We start from the raw sequence: 9875 nt of genomic DNA, 5'->3' as shown, positions 1-9875 counted from the left end.
AGGTCTGTTTTCCTGACCTCTGATCATGCGCGTGGCTCTTCTCTGGACTCTCTCAAACTTCTCTACATCCTTTTTGAATTGTGGATCTATCAAGGTCCCAATCCATAATGATTGGGAAGACTTAGATGTAAACTGTGATCCCCTTCAGTGACCTTCAGTATTCATCCATAATGATTGGGACCTTGATAAATGTCATGAAACAAAACAGGTTCCCCCACTTTGTTTCCACTTCTGAGGTCATCCAGGTCCAGCAGATGGAGATAGGGCAAATAATTCACTGCCTTCCCTCCCTAAACTCAACCCATCGGCCCAGGCAGGAATTCCCCAAGTGCTGCAGGGAAACAGGGATCTGGACGCCTGTTTCCACCCCGGAGGCCAAAGAGCAGCAAGGCCCAGAGCTCGCCAATGCCACTACCTAGGAAAACAGAATTGCTTTTCTGCGGGCTTGGCTGGCCGGGGAAGTCACGGCTCGGGAAGCAGTGTGAGAGGCAAAGTGCACTGGCCGCTTTGTACTGACCTGCTGGTGCATGCACAGAGTACACTGCAGCTGCTCCCCTTGCAAAGAGTGATGGCACTCACTGGGGCCACAAGTGGAGTTCACATGCACTAGCAAACGCAACTTGCACAGACAAGCCCTCAATAGCCTGAATAGGAAGTCAGAAGCCTAAACTCAGGCACCCAGGAAGGAGAACGGTGGCCTAGTACATCCCCTCTGTTGGAGGGAGGGCAGAGAGGGGAAGGGATGCTGGATGTTGGTGGGGGAATCCTTTTCATTTTCTAAAGCCCAGCAGAAAGAAGAGTATACTCTATTAAGTGTGCTGCATCATCTCATGTATTCAGCATCCCCACATTTCAAAATGGCAGCAGGATGCTTTAACTAAAGCTCATTTGACTAGCTTTAGTTAGTGTCCCCGCCATTTTGAAGTGAGGAATGCTGAATACAGAAGATGCTGAGGACGTTTCAACTATAGCAGCTCCCAGGGGGCTCCTTTTGGGAGCTGCATGAATTAAAATGCCAACCCTGGAGCACATGTATAGGTGTCCCTAGTGACTGCCTTGAACTGTATAAATCCATTTAAAAATTATCTTGCGAGTATCTGTGACCTCCGAGCACCCTTGTGGCCCAGGGAGGAAGGTTATAGAGGTAAAAGGCAAATTTCAAGAAAGATCTGAAGGAGGGATATTAGAAGCAAATATTAAAGAATCTTTTTTGCTGAGATCTGTCAGTCAGCCATGACTCAGGATAGGGAGTAGAGGATGGCAGTCAGGATAAGGAACAAGAGGGCCCATATAACAGTGAGACCCCATATAATCAGGTAAGTGGCATAAAACTAAATCTGCCAATACCTGTTACTTTCTACCCACTTCGTTTTTTTCTTGTTATATATTTTCTTGTCCCTAAGCCTCCCTTTTCACCCTTCCCCAAAAATACAGATATGACATTTTTTCTTATTATGTTTACCTCTAAGTCTTCGGCCATGGACGGAAAAATAGGAGGTGATGGAGTTCCAATGCTATGGTAAGAGATTTTTTATGAACTGGGAGTTTTTGACTACAAGATGTAGTGAAGACTAGGCAGAAAAGGGAGAAGGAAGACTTAGATGTAAACTGTGATCCCCTTCAGTGACCTTCAGTATTTATTGTTTAGGATTAGAGAAGGCAGACTCTCCTGTCTTTGTTTTTGTAGATGCCCTGTTTAGGGCATAGAAACTGGGATTCACAGGCTGCTTGGCAGGACAGAAGGACAGTGCTTGGAACAGAAATGGTGAAACATAGGTCTGGTTAGAATTGCTAAGAACCCTCCTCTATAGGAATTCAGTGTAATTTCTGCAAGACCATATTACATAGCAATTGAGTTCTGTACTTCTCTTACAAAGCCATAGGATTTTCTCAATTCTTATTATTTTGAGCAAAAGGCATAAGCTGAGTCATCTTTTCCCATGCAAATTGGATAGAGAATTGCTTTCTTTTGTGTATTGTCTATTCTGAAAGAAACTGTTGGTCTCTAGCTGTTTCCAACTCTGTAAGGAAAAGCCTACAAAATGCCTGTGCTGGATCAGATATGCAATGGTTTTCTATATAAATAACTTGTTTCTTCATACAAATATCACACTGAATACAAATGCACAATATATTTTATATGTATACTATACTAAAGATACACAGTTGTATTTCTAATACAATGAAGAAAGAGGTCAAGTTTAGAGAATCTTCGCTAGACACTTTCTAAAAGTAGAAGATTGATTCTATCAGCAGAATATAAGCAGTACAAAAACAGTTCAGAAAAGTAGTGTCTATAGGGATGAGACAGATAAAATGCACAGGCCAAAACATATTGCTTCTCTATGCTTAGGGGGAAATCCTAACCTTATTGAAAACAATGCAAACATTCACATAATGCGAGCCTACTGCAGTCATTTGTTCTTAATCTTAAAAACCAAAAATCCCAGGAGAACCAACTATTGAGATGACTGAACGAGTGATTAGTGTGAAATCACTTTTGCTGGTGTTAAACCAGGTATAAAATGGATTAAACCTAACCAGTATTGCTTCAGGTAGCTGTTCAGTACTATCTCTAATCATTATGCTGTAGGAACACAGGATTTGTCACACCAGATCAAATTGCTATTTTGCTACAGTAAAGCAGTATTCTTTATAGTTGTTTACATCTGTACAAAGGGTTTGAACAGAAGACCTTATGGCCCCTTCCATCCCTGGCACTAAATTGCTTCAAAACCTGTAATGTACCTAGCCAATTATATAATCATGTACTTTCTTAATACCCTCAGGCCTGCTTTTGTCTTTAAGCATGAGATTTGATTATCTTCATTATCTCTCCTTGCACAGCTACAAATGTTGTTGCTAGCCACACACTAGCAGCATATATTTGAGTTAATGAACTAGTATGGCAGTGAATTGTGCTGAGAATTAGCTAAAATACTGTATTCCAAATTCAGGAACATTTACTGACAATGTATTTAAGATATTCATTATATAGTTCAGATATGACAAACTAATGGATAATCATACACTTGGTGGTTATCAAGGTGCCTGTGGCAGGCTGAGGTAGCAATTATATAGGTAATTAATTTGCACCTTGGTGAGAGAACAGTATGCCATTGAGCTAGGTTGGATAACACTATGATCAGTTATGTAAAGGAGGAACTTAAAAAAATCTGAGAGGATTGCAAAGATTTTAAAAGACAGGATATTTAAAATGGCATCTTCTAAAGCATCATAAACATTACCAGGGTGATCATGAAATCTGTAATATTTATTTAAAGTAAAAAACCTCTCTCATGTAGTTTGAACTCTATCACTGCAAGCAACAGATGATGTTAATGTTGAATACCAGCTTGATACAATAGTAAATCCAATTTCCATATTTGATCGTTACATAATGTTTAACATAATTTGAAACTGAGGAGAATAAAATATACATCTAAATGACTTTTACATTATTAAGTTAAACAGCAATAAAAGGATTAACTGTACGTGTCCCAATAAACCCTGTAGACTTACAGAGGGTACTGATTACCTATTCTTGTATCATATACAAAACATACAGGGGAGCCTATAAATATGTCTGTATCTCCTTAGCTACATTATCTCATTACCAATTTAGGTATCTAGAGATGTGTTCTGCACAAAGAATCCATTCTGTTGTTTTTCTTTTATACACAGATAAACTGAAAATGTTTTTTGTTCCCAAGGTAAATGAAATCATTTTTTAAATTCTCACAAGTGAGAAAAAAAGCTTTTGGTTCAACACATAGTATGCATCAAGGAAAAGATTTTATATCTTTTTGCAAATCCAAACATATGTAATAAAACCTTCCGATGAAAGACTTTTAATTCACTGCTATTCTTATAAATTCAAGAGGATTTTTTTTTCTTTTTAGAATGTTTTATATGATTCACTATTGTTACAGTTCTTTAGGCTAGATACAGACATTCAAAAAGCAGTAGGTGAAATCAGTCCAAGTTGCACGGTTTTCTGTAAGTGGCATAGTTTAGATGGGTAGCAAACAGAACACACATTTGCCCTTTGGTGAAAGGAGGTGGGAAGGGGAATGCAAATCCTAGACTTGATTCCACTATTTTTAAACCAGTCTACGTTTGCCAAACTTCTGTTCTGTTATGGGTATAGACCAGTTTCCGATCACTTATACCATTAAAAGTGTAATGTTCTGTACGTGGGCTTAGGCAACATGTCCTAAATAAAGATGATGACAAAGGTGCAGCTTTTTATTTACAAGTGCCTAAGGGAATCTTTAGGGATATTTACTGTAATAAGAGGCTTTGAAAATAGTGTCCTATGGTGACCATGACAAACCAATCAGTGCAAGAGACAGTCTGTGCCATCTCAGATCAATTTAACATGTCGTGTCTTGTTTTGTCACTTCAGGGTGGAAAAGAAATGGACTATAGTTGTTCATGCATTTTCTTCCACCCAACAGAAATAATATAAATGTTCAGCTAAAGCAAGAAATCAATGCTTCTATTTTAAATTAAAACATTTATCTTTGCATAGAACATAAATATCCCTTCCAGGCATTTTCTAAGTAATGTTAAAGGACTGTAGGCAGAATATTTGCACTGACATAAAGGTAAACTGTTAACTATAATGAAATATCATCAATGAGTTGAAGTAATGGAATGCATAGTAGTTGCTATCAAATCATGTATATATATGACCATTTATTTAAAAAGAAAAAAAAAAGAATAAAACCTAGTGAAGTGCTGTCAAATTCAGGGAGTGTAATAGTCTTACTAGCTTGTACTGACTAATATGGCATGCATATTAATAGAAGCTTTAATTTAAGAGAAAGAAAAGTAAAATATATCACACTTCTAATTTCTTTTGGTCTGTCTCTCTAAAGAAAATCTTATAAAGCCAGATATATACCCTACAATATTGAGCTCTTATCCCGATATCTCAAAATGAGTGTCATAGTAGCTGAAAAGGGCTATTTGGAGGAACTGGGGGATCTCCTCCTTGGATTGTAAGGAAGCTGAAGAATATATTTGCAGGGGCACCCTGGAAACTGGGTGCCTGGAATTGTTTGCAATTTTATTAATACAGAGAGTCCCAGGTGAAATTTTAGTATTTCAGACTGAAGAGCTACAACTGTAAGGTAAGAGGGTTATGTTTCACACTTTGGTTTAAAGTGATGTCTAGCCAGAACTTCTGTGTGAACTTGCATGAAGCAAAAGCATGATGTATGTTAGTGTTCATTCATAGTTCTAATTTTTGGTATAAAGCCTTTAAAGCACTTAGCTTTGTTTTCCACTTTCATGCATCACAGCAAATACAACTCTCATACAACTCCTAAAAACACTTTGTGGGCTACACATGCACTTTACTGCACTTTAGACTAATGTACAGTAAAGCATCACCGTCTACATATGTGCACTTATTGTGCAGTAGCTTAATTTAAAGCGCTGTTTCCTAATATCAAGATACAGGTACTAGAAAATGGCATTTTTGTGTGTGTGATCACATGAATTGGGACAGAAGCTATTTTGCACAACTCAGAATAGGGGACTGAGAGTTTCAGGGGGCACTTTTTTCAAACTGTGTAAAATGTTGAGCAACCTTGCTACCAAAACATTCAGGATCATCTAAGAATGACTTGGTTTCCACTTTGCTGCATGCCCTACCCTTTTGGAATTTCATGGCAGTGAAGTGAAAAGCTTAAGCACTCTTCTTCTACAAGCGTAACTATTTGTCACTTGAGCAAATGGGGAATTGGTATTAGGAATGTTACAGGTTATGATAGTGGGGGACAACCTTTTTGGCAGGTGTGCTACAAATTAGCCCTGAGTGTCACTCTGATCCCCTTCCCCTGTCTCATCTCCTACTGTTCTTTCTGCTCCCTGCCCTGTGCCCCCTACCCAGTCTGCTGCTCTGCTTTCTGCTTCCTACTCTGTTGGCTACATGTCACACACAGAGCCTGCCTGTGCCACTTATGGCCATTTGTGTCACAAGTTGGTCACCTCTGGTCTATGACATTGGTTGAGTAATTCTTCTGATAATACACATGTGCACTAAGTGACAGTACATATGTGCACACACATAACCCAAGATGAAAATAATGTCCAACTGTGCCTTTTTAAAACACACTGAAACAAGTTCTCTTTTAAAATGGACAAAACAAACGCATACCCATGAGTATAGTAAAGCAGAAATGAATGAAAAAAACTAAATCCCTGCAGGGATATCTGTGATACACTGTGAGAGTTTACAGGATGTAGAGAACTAATATTACAGAAGTTGTTTCCTGCAGCTACTGAATTCAGAGAGCTCACAGGAAAAAAGTTTTTAATAGCTGACTGACACTGTCTTAATTGGCCATTTATATCTGATCAAATACAAGGCACATGGTCATGGAAGGCTGCAGGCATTTTGAGCATTTTCATATGATAATCTTTCATAAGTCTATAAGGAGTTTTGTGTTTGTATCAGGAAAACTGTTAGCAATGACTCTCAAAAACAAACATCTGCATGTTTATCACAGCTGTCAGAACAATCCCTACCATGCCGTCATTCTGCCTGGTGTAACAGCAATGATAACTCACTAAAAAGCTCAAACCTGCAAATGAACTAAATCTCATTTAATTTCCTGAAGTGCTACCACAGTTTTAATAACAGAACACATGGAAGAAATAGGAAAATATAAAAACTAACATTTATAAAATGAGGATATTTTATTAAAATGTTTCCTTCAGGGAGGGAAAAGAACTACGAAAAACAAAAATGGATCTGAATCCTAGTGCATGATTACACTTACATGAAGACAGCGAAAAAATAAATGGTTCAGGGATGAAATATCCTTTAAAATAATTTAAGAATAAACATTTTAATTTAAGGTATCACATTTTTGGAGTTATAGCCTTGATATTTGGTTTGAACTAGTGTTGTTATAACTCTTGTAAAATACTTGACAGGTATAAAAGATGGCACAGATACAAAACTAGACATTTGAGTTAGCTCACCACTGTTATTAATTTGTACCTTGGTAAGTGTCCTTTTTCCATGTGTATTCATGTCTCTTACTGTACTTGCATGTACTCTTGGCGTAAAACTGTCAGGTACAATTAAGGGAGAGACCCAATTATACCATCATCTTGCTGTTGGGTTGGGACTATATACTGGTGTGCGTGGGAGGGAAGGGAAAAGGAGCATCAGTGCTGCTGTGCAAGGGTGGGATAGACAACTTTGTCTTTGAAATCCTGCACCTTAAAGACTGTCAGGAGCTCACAGGAAGTGTGAACAACCCCAGAAGAGTTGGAAGGGAGGGGACAGTGGCCTCACAGTTCCTCCTGTGCTGGCCGTAAGGGCATAGCAGATGCAGCAGGAATGCATGCTGTCATGTCATTCACTTTGGCATGCTCTCTGACATGTATCAAATGAGCCAAAATTGTTCCTAGTATTCTGGAAATGCTGTATCCTAGCAGCAGCGCCCTCCCATTTCTTCCTGTGATATTGATTCTGATGGGAAAGGTATGCTAGAGATTTTAATAAGCCAACTCAAATTGCTTGTAATTGTAATAAGATTAAAAAAAATTAAACAATGAAAATACCTATTAGGTCATTTGACTTATTTTTGTGTTCCTGGGACAGATTTTCTTCAAGCGCTCAGCACTTCCTGCCCACTTGAAATCAAGGGGAGCTTTTATACAGCAACTCTTAAGGTAAGGATGAAAATGGTTAAATTCTGAGCACCCAGAACTGGTGGCCTTTAAAAATAAATACTGGCCTAGACATAGATGCTTTTTCTGCATTTATAGAAGCTGGAAACTAAGAAGACAGCAACACTATGTGATCATCCAGCTTCTATTGGAGCACTTTTCATCCACAGGCCATAATTTGGAGAATGGTATTTAACTTATTCCCAATAACTGTTTGGTTGAGGAGTGTTCCAGGAAGCCATAAATACTTATTCCTTGCATTTTATCAATAGGTATGGGCTCTGGTGTTTGTATGCAGTATGCAGACAATAACAGCTGTACTCTAAATGTAAACAGCTTTCTCAAAGCCTAGCCAAAATCAGCACCTGGATGTAGAGGAGCGGCCAAAGCCGAGCCCATCATCATATTAGTTGAGTACATCCCATGTGTTACCTTTCTGGCTTGGAAGGAAGCAAGAGAGAGTGAGATTGACACTGTTTCTATTTTGAAATATTAGGGACGCATGTGGATAAAACAGAGTTGAAATAAGCAGATTTAGACTCTACTTTTTTCTCTTTTTGAGAAGAAATTCCACACCTAAAGACTGAAACCTACTTCTAAGAATTCCCTTAAAGGTTTTAGAAGGTGAGAGTAGAGAGCCATTTAAGGGTCTTTCAAGGCAAGAATACAAGTCTATATTAATGCTGTCCTTGACCCTTACAGTCCAATGGGCTGCCGGAATAAATATTTCTCACCAGTTTACCTGGCTGCTGATCTCTCAAATGAAGATGCAGCAGCTTTGAAAACCTTTAACAAATATTCTTTTTTCTCCTCAGAGTTTTATATAATCAGATATGATATGACAACAATAAATTGCAATGGTAATGTAGAGAAAGCAAATTAGAAGCTAACTTGTATAGCCAATGTTCTATTAGCACTGTTGCCCATGAATGTACGTAACTGCAGCAAGCCCTGTACAGAATTAACAAAATCAAATTAGGATTATTTACTAGAATTCTAGCAAATACATACAAGGAACCTAGCTAATGTAAGAAGAGGGTAGTGTTATTTTACTGTTAAGTATTGCAACCTTTTGGGAATATTGCAATTTATCTTTAGAAGAAAGGAGGCATACAGCAGAAGAATAACTATGGAGGCTGACCACAACTACAAGTAAATGTATAATTAAGTCATCTCTGACAGTTGAACTTTAATTAGTCCAAAGCCAATGAGGAAGTACTGATTAAAGATCAATGGTATAATACGGTCTCCATTTTGGGTGTATTTCATTTTTGTAATCAATGTATTTAGTTCTAAGCTGCAAGAAGTGTGACAACAGCAGCTGCTTTAAATCTCCTGTAGTGAAGTCATGGAAATTATGGGGACATAGTAATTGCACAGAAGCTTAATAATGTCTCCTCTCAGATAATGCTTGGGCTGCCTCACATATTCATATAATTGCTATTAATGAAGGCCATCTGCCTAGTGGCAAAGTAATCATTCCAAAATTTCCATTTGTGCCATCCAATGTTTACAGGCAACAATGTAAAACCACATCACTTATACTAGTAAGGTTGTGGCACAAAACAATGCCATTCCTTACAGCTGTACATTGTCATTTAGTGTAATTTCCAATTAAAGTTCCTGTTTTATCATAATGGGGTAGTAACATTAACTGTTCAAGAGACATTATTTTTGTGGTACTTTTTTTTGTATTTATAGCCTAAGCCATTCCAGTTGCATAAATTTCTAAATGCTGCATAAATTTCTAAATGCTGAAGGGAGGAGGTGAATTGTCTTATCAAATTTGGCTAATTTTTCCCTTGCCTCACATCACAAACAACCTTGCCAACCATGGGAGGGGAAAACAAGGCTTTCAATACAGACTAGGGATACTAATCTTTAATCATTAGGCACTACTGAACAAAGTTATTGCCATATCCCCAGAGAGAAAAATATAAAGTTTTAGTTGAATTATTACTATTTAATTGTTTATTTCTGTGCTGTATATATCATGTCTTCAAAGAATCATTAACTCCTTGAGAACTCTAGAAATAAAGGTCAGACAAACCTAGCTGAATTTGTCTTTTATAATTGTATCACAACCCGCAACCGAGGAAAGGCCAACAGTTAGAGTAAAATTATGTTCTCACTAGAAATTCAATCCTATATTTGCTGAAGTGCATAAGTTTATTAGACAA

General features: G+C 37.8%; 1 protein-coding gene and 1 long non-coding RNA gene across 2 annotated transcripts in view; one reads left to right on the top strand and one right to left on the bottom strand.

Moving 5' to 3' along the window:
- LOC109315457 overlaps window positions 1-7699 on the top strand; it is a 58706-nt gene extending 51007 nt beyond the window's left edge. The window contains exons 2-3 of the long non-coding RNA XR_002102509.1: window positions 6952-7022; window positions 7628-7699. This is a non-coding gene — a long non-coding RNA (uncharacterized LOC109315457). The remainder of the gene's footprint in view (window positions 1-6951; window positions 7023-7627) is intronic.
- LIN7A (lin-7 homolog A, crumbs cell polarity complex component) overlaps window positions 1-9875 on the bottom strand; it is a 58954-nt gene that overhangs the window by 17145 nt on the left and 31934 nt on the right. The window lies entirely within an intron of this gene.

Source organism: Crocodylus porosus, unplaced genomic scaffold (assembly GCF_001723895.1).
Source record: "Crocodylus porosus isolate Cpor-Errol unplaced genomic scaffold, CroPor_comp1, whole genome shotgun sequence".
In the NCBI taxonomy this organism is placed as follows: Eukaryota; Metazoa; Chordata; order Crocodylia; family Crocodylidae; genus Crocodylus; species Crocodylus porosus.
This window is presented reverse-complemented; position numbering and strand designations above follow the sequence as displayed.